At 37.2% G+C, this 10,722-nt stretch overlaps 1 pseudogene; it reads left to right on the forward strand.

The window, feature by feature from the left end:
- The first annotated feature begins 627 nt into the window (after positions 1–627).
- LOC139005591 (cytochrome c oxidase subunit 6A1, mitochondrial pseudogene) lies at positions 628–948 on the forward strand (annotated as a pseudogene).
- Positions 949–10,722: the final 9,774 nt, after the last annotated feature.

Genomic DNA, 10,722 nt, shown 5'->3' on the forward strand with positions numbered 1-10,722 from the left:
GAGAAATTAACTACTTTGTGCAGCTGCTAATTTCATATTTTAGTGCTCACTCTTTGCCTTTGCAATTCCCTAATACTTTATTAACAATCCTTTTTATTAAATTTTCTCTCTTTAAATAACATGACTCTATCTCCTAATTAAAGCCTATCTGATATAATTAAGAAGAAAATGAAGACATTATATATATTGATATCTTATACAATGATTTTCCCTCTTAGTTCCTCTTCCCCTTGACCTTTCTTACAACTCACTAATTTAATAGAACCAATAATTACTGACTCAGAAAATAGACTTCATAGCAGAAATCAGAGAAGACTAAATAACTGGCATTTATGCGACAAATATAAAGACATACATGACATATTATAGAGAATACCTTATGAGTAATAGTTAATCAGCTAGTCAAAACTAACTGCAGGAGTAAAATGGGGTCACAAACTCTAATGTTCAGGCAGTTAAGGTAAATGAGTGAAGCAGACAAGGTGTAAAAGAAAAATCCAGCAGAAGAATGGCATGGCAATAAATGACAACTGGCTTATGTCCTCAACATCAGGAAGCCAATAAAAAATGGAAGGAACTACCAAACTGGACAATGTCAGCTCATCAAAGGATGACAGCAGGTCAAAAATGGCAGTGGTGGCTGAGTCCCGGGTTTCTGGGCTGATATATCAGTTTCAGCCACAGCTGGCTCGGCCTATGTCCATTGGTGCCCATGACGAAGAGGGCTCAGCTTGCATGTGGAAGGCCCTCACTTCCATTGCACTCCTGGGGGTGGGAGTGAGCATGCTGAATGTCTTTCTGACATGGCACCATGCACAAGAGGCTGAGATCATTGCTTATCCCCATCTCTGCATCAGGCCCAAGTCCTTTCCCTGGGGAGCTGGTAACCATATTCTATTCCATAATCCTCATACGAATGCACTTCTGATCGGCTATGAAGATAAATAAAGAGAACCTGGACCACTATCCAGTGGGGACCACAGTCGGGTTTGGACCATTATTCTGCATGCGGACCACAAAAGTGTATGGGATCTTAAGCTGACCTTCTTTCCTAATATCATATGATGACTAGAATATACTATTCTTCCATCTCTTTGCTTATGGAAGGAGATGGCTCAAATAAATAACTTAGATTGGACATAAAAAAAGAGAAAACAGCCATTGTCTGGGCAACAGCAAGTGTCTGGACAATTAGTACTGTGTGGGAACAATGACCTATTGGTCTTCAAACTTTGGATATAGTCTTTTGCAAAAAAGCAAAAAATTTGGATTTTTATCTGAAATCATCTTAGTTGTAAATGTTTCACTTTTCAACTTTTGGAAAAGCATTCTGAAGACAAATCATGATGTTGGGCCTGACCTGATCTAGGTATCAGCTTGTGACTAATGGACAAGACATTTGTATTCCTCTGAAATAGAGATCTTATCAAGCCCCAAGTATAGGTTAAAACAGAAATTCTTGGGAAACTTGGGCAAATGTGTTTAGGTAGAAGAAATTTAATAAGAGTCAGAGAGCTTTTTATAGGAAATTAGATTGACTTTTATACCCCCAGAAGGTACTCAAGTTACGTACTCAATAACAACTGACAAAGGAATGAGAAAGTTCCACAGCTTTTTGAGATCCAGCATGGTGGGAAATAGCAGAATTATCTGTACATAAGTTAACTTAAGAATCTGAGGGAAACTCGGAAAATTGAATAAACCTTGATATCATGAATGATAAATACTACAACTATTAACAACATGGACAAAACAACTAAACACGGGACAGGCATGAAGACATATTGTTGGATACCAGCATGGATGACTGACAACATTAAGATCCAAAAGCCATCGACCCATCATGACACATTGGTTACATAAGATCCTAGAAGATCAGATGCTACTCTGTGGAAAAAAGGATCTCTGAATTAACTGAGATTAAGTTTCTACCACCTTGCAGAATGCTAATTGCTAAAACTTCAATGGAATTAAAAAACTAAAGATAATTTTAACATTGCTTACCTGAGTGTGCCTTTGGAGATTCGTGTCTGCTACAAACTGATTGAACGTAAATCTTAGCTTTCTAAATCTGCACTGAAAAGAACAAATATGTATTTTTAGAAGACATTTTATGCTGCTGACTTTAAAATTTATATCTCTAGCCCTGACCTCCCCCTTGAGCTCTAGCTTCTTAGCTCTAATTACCTTATTTGGCAACTTTACTTGTTTGCTAATTCGTAGATGAGCAAACCAAACTCTTCATTCTGCCAACTCTCCCAAATCTAATCCCTTCCTCAGTACTCTCTTCCTCAGGACTGGGACCACCATATGTTTGCTACTCAAGTCAAAAACATAGGAGAACCCTGGCCTGTGGTTCTCAGTGGTTAGAGCATCAGCCTGAGCACCAAAGGATCATGAGTTTGATTCTGGGTTAAGGGCACGTACCTGGATTGCAAGTTCAATTCCAGGCCCCAGTTGGGATGCATGTGGAAAGCAACCAATCGATGTGTTTCTCTCATCAATGTTTCTCTCTCTTTCTTCCCCTCCCTCTCTTCCACTCTCTCTACTAGTAAAAATCAATGGAAAAAATATCCTTGGTGAGAATTAAGAACAACAACAAAAAAACCAAGGCCCAGCCTTCATGGCTCAGTGGATAGAGCATCGACCTGCAGACTGAAGGTCCCAGGTTCAATTCTGGTCAAGGGCGCGTGCCTTGGTTGCAGGCTCCTCCTCAGCCCAGGCGAGGGTTGGGGCTCATGCAGGAAGCAACCAGTCAACGTGTTTCTCTCACATCAGTGTTTCTCTCTATCTTTCCCTCTCTCTTCCACTCTCTCTAAAAATCAATGGAAATGGAAGAATGTCCTCAGATGAGGATTTAAAAAACAAACAAACAAACAAACAAAACCTAGGAGACATTCTTTTCTCCCCCCTGCCTTCCCCCCCATAATCCTCATAAATTCTATACAAGGTTGATTACTGTGGACTTTACCTCCAAGTATAGTCTCTATCTGTCTACTTTTCTCCATCTCTATTACGACCACTCTCAATCAACCCTCATAATCTCTTGACTGTACCACTACATTAGCCTTCCTGTGGTATGCAGAGCCAGCCCATAACAATCCATGAGAACCAATTACATTTTCAAGAATTTTGCAAGTCAAAATGTGTTGGGTTCGTAGCTTAAAATTGCCCATGAATGGAAACATTTACACCATGAAAATAAATGAACAAATCAGGGCTTTTCCTCCTCTCCAGAGATCAAATTAGTAAACACATCAATATATTACTGTTCCTGTTTCCACATTTGTATCTCTTCAATCCATTGACTTTACAACAGCCTATGTAGTTTTTTAACAAATGAAACATGTTGAGTGTCTGCCCTGTTTAAAATCCTCTAAGAGTGTCCTGTTGGACCTACAAATATCCAAAATCCTAAAGGAGGTTTAAGAAATTCATTCACTCCCTTCCCTTCTGGCTTCAACTCTTACCTCTCCCTGCCCCTTTTTCCACACTTCAGAGATGTTGGTCGTCATTTTGTCTCTCTGGAACATTAGACTGTTTCTGATTTGGAGCCTGTACACCAAACGTTCCCCCTTCCTAGAATGGGCTTCACTTATATCTTGGTTGGTTCTTTCCTGTCATTCAGCTCTTAGTTAAAATGTCATTTATTCAACAAGGACTCTGAACTGCCCAATCTGTCTCTGTCTAAATCATGCTTCCTCACACCCTAATGATTTTTCTTTATAGCCTTCATCACTATTCAGTTATAGTATTTATTTACTTACTTACTTATTTACTATTTATCTCTCTCATTAGAATGTAAGTTCTGTGAGAACAGGTGACTTTTTCTAACCGTTCTTTCCTCAGTACCTAACAAATGATTTGCAGTCACCAATACTTTTGAATATAATAAAAATATTTTATTCTTACCCAGAATTCCAACATTGATCAAAAGTTGTTTTTGTTGTTTTGTTATTAGTGTATTTATAACTTCGTAAAGCCTTAATTTGGAAAAATCAAGGCATCCTGAATAATTAACAATGTTTTTTTCTCAAGTATAAAGATTCACTGGAATACTCTTTCTGTACAATCCCAAGTTCTAGAAAATCAGAGCATTGTCATGCGAAGTCCCTCCATGATTCCAACACAGGATAAAAGGCTGGTAGAAGCACTGATGCATGGACATGGCATTTGCTGCTTTGGACTATAATTTATCTGTTTATTTTTCTGTTGTTGCATTAGATCTAACTTCCTCCAGGGCAGGGGTCATTCTTTTACGTATTTTGTATTCCTAATACTGATCCAATGCTTTCACATACTAGGGCTCCACAATGTTTGTGGAATTAAAGTGCGTTTAATGATTAAAGATGTTTCTAGAATTTATTAGAGCCCTAAATAATGAGCAGTTTGTCTTATTTTGGAAATGAATCTAAAATGGAGAAGCAGAACAAACAAGGTATCAAATCAAATAGGTAGAAGATGAATGATTTGAGGTGTTAAGAAATAGCTACACTATACAAACCGAATGTGTATTTATCCTAAATGAAATGGGGAAAAAGAATTTATAAAAATCACTTTTAGAGGTAATGCTACCTTTTTTTTGTCTGGAATCAGGGTCCTAAAATCATAATCAGTTTTAAAAGATTATCACAAAAATGTTTTCTAAGGTGGTGGGATCAACAGGATTGACAAGATCTTCTCGTTTGCAGAGTATTGATATGCTATTTAAGCTAATGGTTGGAACTGAACTGAAGAATACAAGAGGTAGCTGGGCTTAAAATTTCATAGGGAAAAGAAGAAAAGAAAAGAAAGATACTGGAAACAGAGTGACCTGAGAAGGGATTGGTGAAAATTCCAAGAAGGATTTCTAGTTGATTGCTATACAATATGTGATAAAAATCCTGCCCTTCAGCAATCCTATAAAATGTTCAATACATTCCCATTTGCTCATTAATGCTTTTGAGATAATAGTTTCTTTAGGAAGGGTAATATCTAGATTTTATTACTTCATATGGATTCAGTAACTAGAAATAGTTTTCTTTCCCTGAAGCATCCATTAAAAAAAAATAGGTCTCTATTTTTCAGTAACCTTAGCAAAAAGTTGCCTGTTTTAAGAGCATGCATGGTTTCCCATTGCTCTTAGAATAAATATCAAAATCCTTAATAGAGACTACTAAACCCTAATCTAACCCATGATTATCTCTGAAGGTCAATCTTCTCTTCATTTTCACCTTGCTCTCTGCCACTCTGACATATTGGCCTTCAAAATCCATCAAATATTCCCATGTTACTTGTTGTCACAAAGGTCTTTACTACACAATTTCTTCTTTCTAGAATGTGCTTTCTTCCACCTTTCACCTTTACCTATTGCCCTTCATTCATTCTCAAATATCAGTTCAAGAATTGGTTCAGCAGGGAAGTCTTTCCTGACTGTACATTCTATAGCAAATTTGATATACAACTATGTTTATCTTTTCAGAGCTTGTGCCTCTGTTTATAATTATATACTTATTAGTGTGATAACTTGCTTAAGGTTTGAATACTCTACTAGGCTGGAAACTTCTTGAGAGAGATGTCATTTTGAAATTATCATTTTATCTCAGTGACTGGCACATAGTAGGTGCTCAACCACATAAAATGCCTCTTCTCGTACCTCCCTGACCTTTCATTCTTTATCTCTTTAGCAAGTTCATTTTTCTCTCCCTGATCATTAAATGTTTTAGCTCCTCAAGGTTTTGTCCTAGGTCTTCTCTTCTCATTCCTTACTCTTCATAAGATGATTTCATTCAATTTAATGGATTTAATTACCACCTATACAAAGATCACACTCAAATGTCTCACCCAACCAAACCTCTTCCATAACTCTAAATTTATTTGTTTAATAGCTGACTTTATCTTACCAAATGATTATCATATTGATAAATCAAATTTAACATGTCTAAGGCTGACCTCATGATTTTTCCACTGTAAATCTGTTTCTCCAAAATCCCACTCACTTGTGCTAAAAATCTGGTAGCTATGCTTATGGAAATAAATGCAAGTATCTTTAGTTCTTCCTTGATCGAAATTATAGTTGATAACAGAGGTCAGAGAAAGGAATGGAAATTGTTGACACAATTGCTTTTTAGTGTGCAAAGCACTGGCTAGTCATCGTCATCAACTTAGCAGATAAGGAAGGTCAGTAAATATTTGCTTCAGTAGAACTTCTTATTGATATGTAGGTGTTTTTAATATATTTTAATAGAAGTCCTTTCTCAGTTGTGTGTGTTATACATGACTTGATATTTGGAAAATTCATTAAAGCATAACTTGTCAGTTCATGAGGCAGCTAGAAAGTTCCATATAAATATTAAATAAGAGTTCATTATATTCAGGAGGTATATTTATTCCTCAGGTAGTTTTACAGGTAGCTCAGGACAAGCACAATTACTCTCAATTTCTTTGAATTATAAAGCATTGGATCACTAAAAATAGTCACTTAACCAAGATGAAAAGCTAAATACAATACATAATTTTATTTAGGTTACAACTGGGTTCCTCTTAGGAGAAAGTGGGTGTGAAATATACACCCCCTTGACAGAATGAGATCACTGTACTTGATCAGATCGCTCAAAGGAGATGAAGAGCAGGGCTTCATTGCACTTCAGAGACACTGGGTCTCTTGGCCACATTCCACCTCCTGCTTTACTGCAAAGTAGAAAAAGGAAGGTTTATGCACATGTCTAGGTGTATGTCCTGCCCTTTTCACTAAATCAAGAGGAATAAGTCCACTTGGTTACAAACCCGTGAGCTCTTGAACTTTCATCTGTCTACATCAGTGGTTCTCAACCTTCCTAATGCCTCATGTTGTGTTGACTCCCAACCATAAAATTATTTCGTTGCTACTTCATAACTGTAATTTTGCTACTGTTATGAATCATAATGTAAATATCTGATATGCAGGATGTATTTTCATTGTTACAAATTGAACATAATTAAAGCATAGGGTTTAATCACAAAAACAATATGTAATTATATATGTGTTTTCCGATGGTCTTAGGCGACCTCTGTGAAAGGGTTGTTCAACCCCCAAAGGGGTTGCGACCCACAGGTTGGTGACCCACAGGTTGAGAACCACTGGTCTAGATTATTGTGCCTTAGAAAGGTATGTTCTATTCTTTCTCAGGTCCATGAAGGTACCACAAAGTTCTTGTTAATCATCAATACAAAGTTTGCCCTGTCTTGTGGGAAAAAAATATTAAATTGAAAAATCTCAAAAGGGTCAAAAATAGATTGTAATTGTGATCATGGTTGTTTCAACGTTTCTGAACATTTTCCAGCCTTCAGTATAAAAGCACCCTAAGGCCACCAGATTAAAATTAATCAAAGCCTTTGCAGGGCTTACTGATCTTTGGGCACAAGGAGAAGCAGGCTCCAATGTCAATCCACAGGCCTCTAGGAGTCTGGTGGGAAGGAATGGAGCCCAATAGAGCTAGATCTGCCTCCCGACATTATTCATGGCAGAGAGGGAGCAGGTGTTCTCTGTGTGGGTCCTTTGCAGGGAAGGCCCATTAGTGATGGCAAAAATAAACATGGCTGGTGCAAGGTGGCACATGAAAAACAGGAACTACAAAAATGTTCACAGATCTAAATGGGATCCATTTAAAAAGAATACCTTATCTGAATGCTCATACTGATTCATTACACCATTTAATCAGCATCATCACTCACTTGGTTTGTCTCCTACATCACACATTGTTACTTATCCATTTTCTCTGCTGGTTCATTCTCTTCTTCCTGACTTTATTATTTGATTTCTTTTTCTCTTCTCTATCTGTTCTCACTCTCGGCAACTTCACCCAGTATCATGGGTTTAAATGCCATCTATTTTGAATCTCCAGTCCATAATGCTCCCCAACACTTGAGATTTATTTTTTAAACTACCTACTGGAATCACCACTTGGATGTTTAAATATACCTGCAAAATAAAAATTAAACTCGTATTGTGCCCCCAACCCTTCTTCTCTGCCTCATACACAGCCTCCTCGATCACTAATGATACCATCTCAGCCTTCCATTTGTTCAGGACAAACATTTTGAATTTTCTTTTTTCTTATGACCTATATCCAACCTTCCAGAAAATCCTGTTTGTTTTCTCTTTAAAATATATTCAGAGTCTGAATGTTTCCCATAATTTCTACTCTTACTACTCTTATGTATTGCTATTTCTTATTTGGAAGATTCAATAGACCTCCTAACAGTACTTCTTGCTCTAATGCCCAACCCAACTAAGTCAAGTCAGAGCATAGCAGACAAAGCATCCTTTTACTATGTAGGTCAGATTGCAGTAAGTAGGTCACGTCTTTATTTCTCACAAAATTCTCCAGTGGCTCCTCATACAATGGCCTACTAAGATCATCATATGTCCCCACTTCCCCGCTCTGACATCATCTGTTCCTCATTTTACCCCTCTAACCAATCCCACCTTGTTTTTTTTTTCTACTCTAGCCGCAGGGCCCTCTTTACTGTTTCTCAAATACTCAAGCAAACACTCACCATATAGACTTTGCACTGTTTCCTCTGCCTGGAACAGTCTTCCCCCAGATACTCACATAGCTAACTCTTCACATCCTTCTCAGATGTCCCTTTTCCAATGAAGTGTATGATCATTCTGTTGAAAACAGTAGCCCACCACCACTAGCCCCCCACTCCTGCTCATTCCCAGTAATAATCCCCTCTCGTGCCACCTTAATTTATTTTTTCCCCATAGTATTTACCATTTGCCAGTTCTTTGCATGCAGTACATTTTACTTTTTATTGTTTACCCCATTCTCATAATAGAATATAGGCTCCATGGAGGCAAAGGTCTTTTTTTTGTACCTGATATTTTCCAAACACATAAAATAAGGTTTGACTCAGAGCAGGTGCTTAATAAATATTTGCTGAATTATTGAATAGAACTATTACATATTTACATATGTAAATTATTTAGTTTCAATTGTACCATTTAATGTTTAATTCTCTCCTAAACTGTATCCTCAGTAAAGGCAAGTATGATACCTATCTTCTTCACCATTTACGCCTAATATTAAATATACTATTGGGCATAGAGTAGGCACTCAAAATATTTGTTGTAGGAGTGATCACAAAATATAGCATTGACAGATCCTTTATAAATTACTAAAAAGATCTGCATGTGTTTTAAGCATGGCAGTTTCTGTATTCTGAACCCTTTCATCAAATCAGTCCTTTTCCTATGGCATGTTGTATTATTCACCAAAGGGTCATAATAGCAGCCAGCTGTTATGTCTGCCCCATAACTTACACATTTATCAATTGATCGGCCAATCCATCAGTCAACCTTATGGAGAACTTTGGGCAGAGCTTGTTAACTTTCAGAGTCCCTGGTCTTGATTCACAGAAATATTCAAGGTAATCCTTGCACCTAATTCCTATATCATTCATTTAGCAATTAACCTGGAACATTTTTCCAATAATTCTAATGATATTTTAAAACTTTTGTTGTAATTCAATTTGTGGTGTTTTTACTTGTGTATTTGTCACATTTCTCTCCAGTTTACAGGCTGCTTGAGATCAGGACCTACATCATATTTCTTTGAATCCTAATAATATAATATTTTTGCCCCTTAGGTTAAAAGTGCATGATTATAGCTTAAGCAATAACTTACATGTCTAAAAATCCTATCCTAATCTTTTTCTAAATATCCTAAAAAAATTGTCACTAATTGAGTTATCAAATGTTCCAATTATCTCAGAGGAACACTAGAAAAAAATATAGATAAAATTGGTCTGCATCACTATTACCAGAGTTATGAAATAACCAAATAATAGTTAAAACTACTAGTAATCAAAAAGAAATTCAACCAAGCGGATTTGAAGATAGAATTAGCTTTATTAAGTGATTCATGAATCAGGCAGCATCCCATCTAGCAATTTAAAGGGTGCTCTGAGGGGTTGTACAAAATGGAAGGGTTTTATAGAAAAGGGTTCATCGCAGCACAATTCACCATAGCTAAGATTTGGAAACAGCTTAAGTGCCCATCAGCAGATGAGTGGATTAAAACACTGTGGCACATCTACACCATGGAATACTATGCAGCTGTAAAAAAGAAAGAGCTCTTACCATTTGCAACAGCATGGATGGACCTGGAGAGCATTATGCTAAGTGAAATAAGCCAGTCAGAGAAAGATAAGTATCACATGATATCATTCATTTGTGGAATATAATGATCAACATAAACTGATGAACAGAAATAGATCCAGAGACACAGAAGCATCAAATAGACTGTCAAACCTCAGAGGGAAGGCAGGGGAGGCTGGGCAGGTGGGAAGAGATCAACCAATTAATTTGTGTGCATATATGCATAACCCCTGGACATAGACAATAGTGGGGTGAAGGCCTGGGCAGGCTGGGAGAGGTCAATGGGGGAACAGGTGAGGAAATGTAATACTTTCAACAATCAAGATTAAACGCACACACACACACACACACACACACACACACACACAAAACCCAAAACAAAACAAAACAAAAACACAAGGTGGTACAAGGGAGCTATTCACAAAAGAAGAAAAAGCATTATTTTTAGACCAGAACATCTTCTTGGGAAGAGACCAAGAATGGCAAGAGACAAGGCTTTTTCATTATACAGATTGACTCTTCTTTCTATGGGAAATGGGGAGGGCTCACATGACAGATTATTTTTGTTGTTGTTGTTGACCAGAAAATTCCAGGCTGCT

The sequence above is a fragment of the Myotis yumanensis genome, unplaced genomic scaffold, assembly GCF_028538775.1.
Source record: "Myotis yumanensis isolate MYYU_CA2020_CCGP unplaced genomic scaffold, mMyoYum1.0.hap1 SCAF_3, whole genome shotgun sequence".
Classification (NCBI taxonomy): Eukaryota; Metazoa; Chordata; class Mammalia; order Chiroptera; family Vespertilionidae; genus Myotis; species Myotis yumanensis.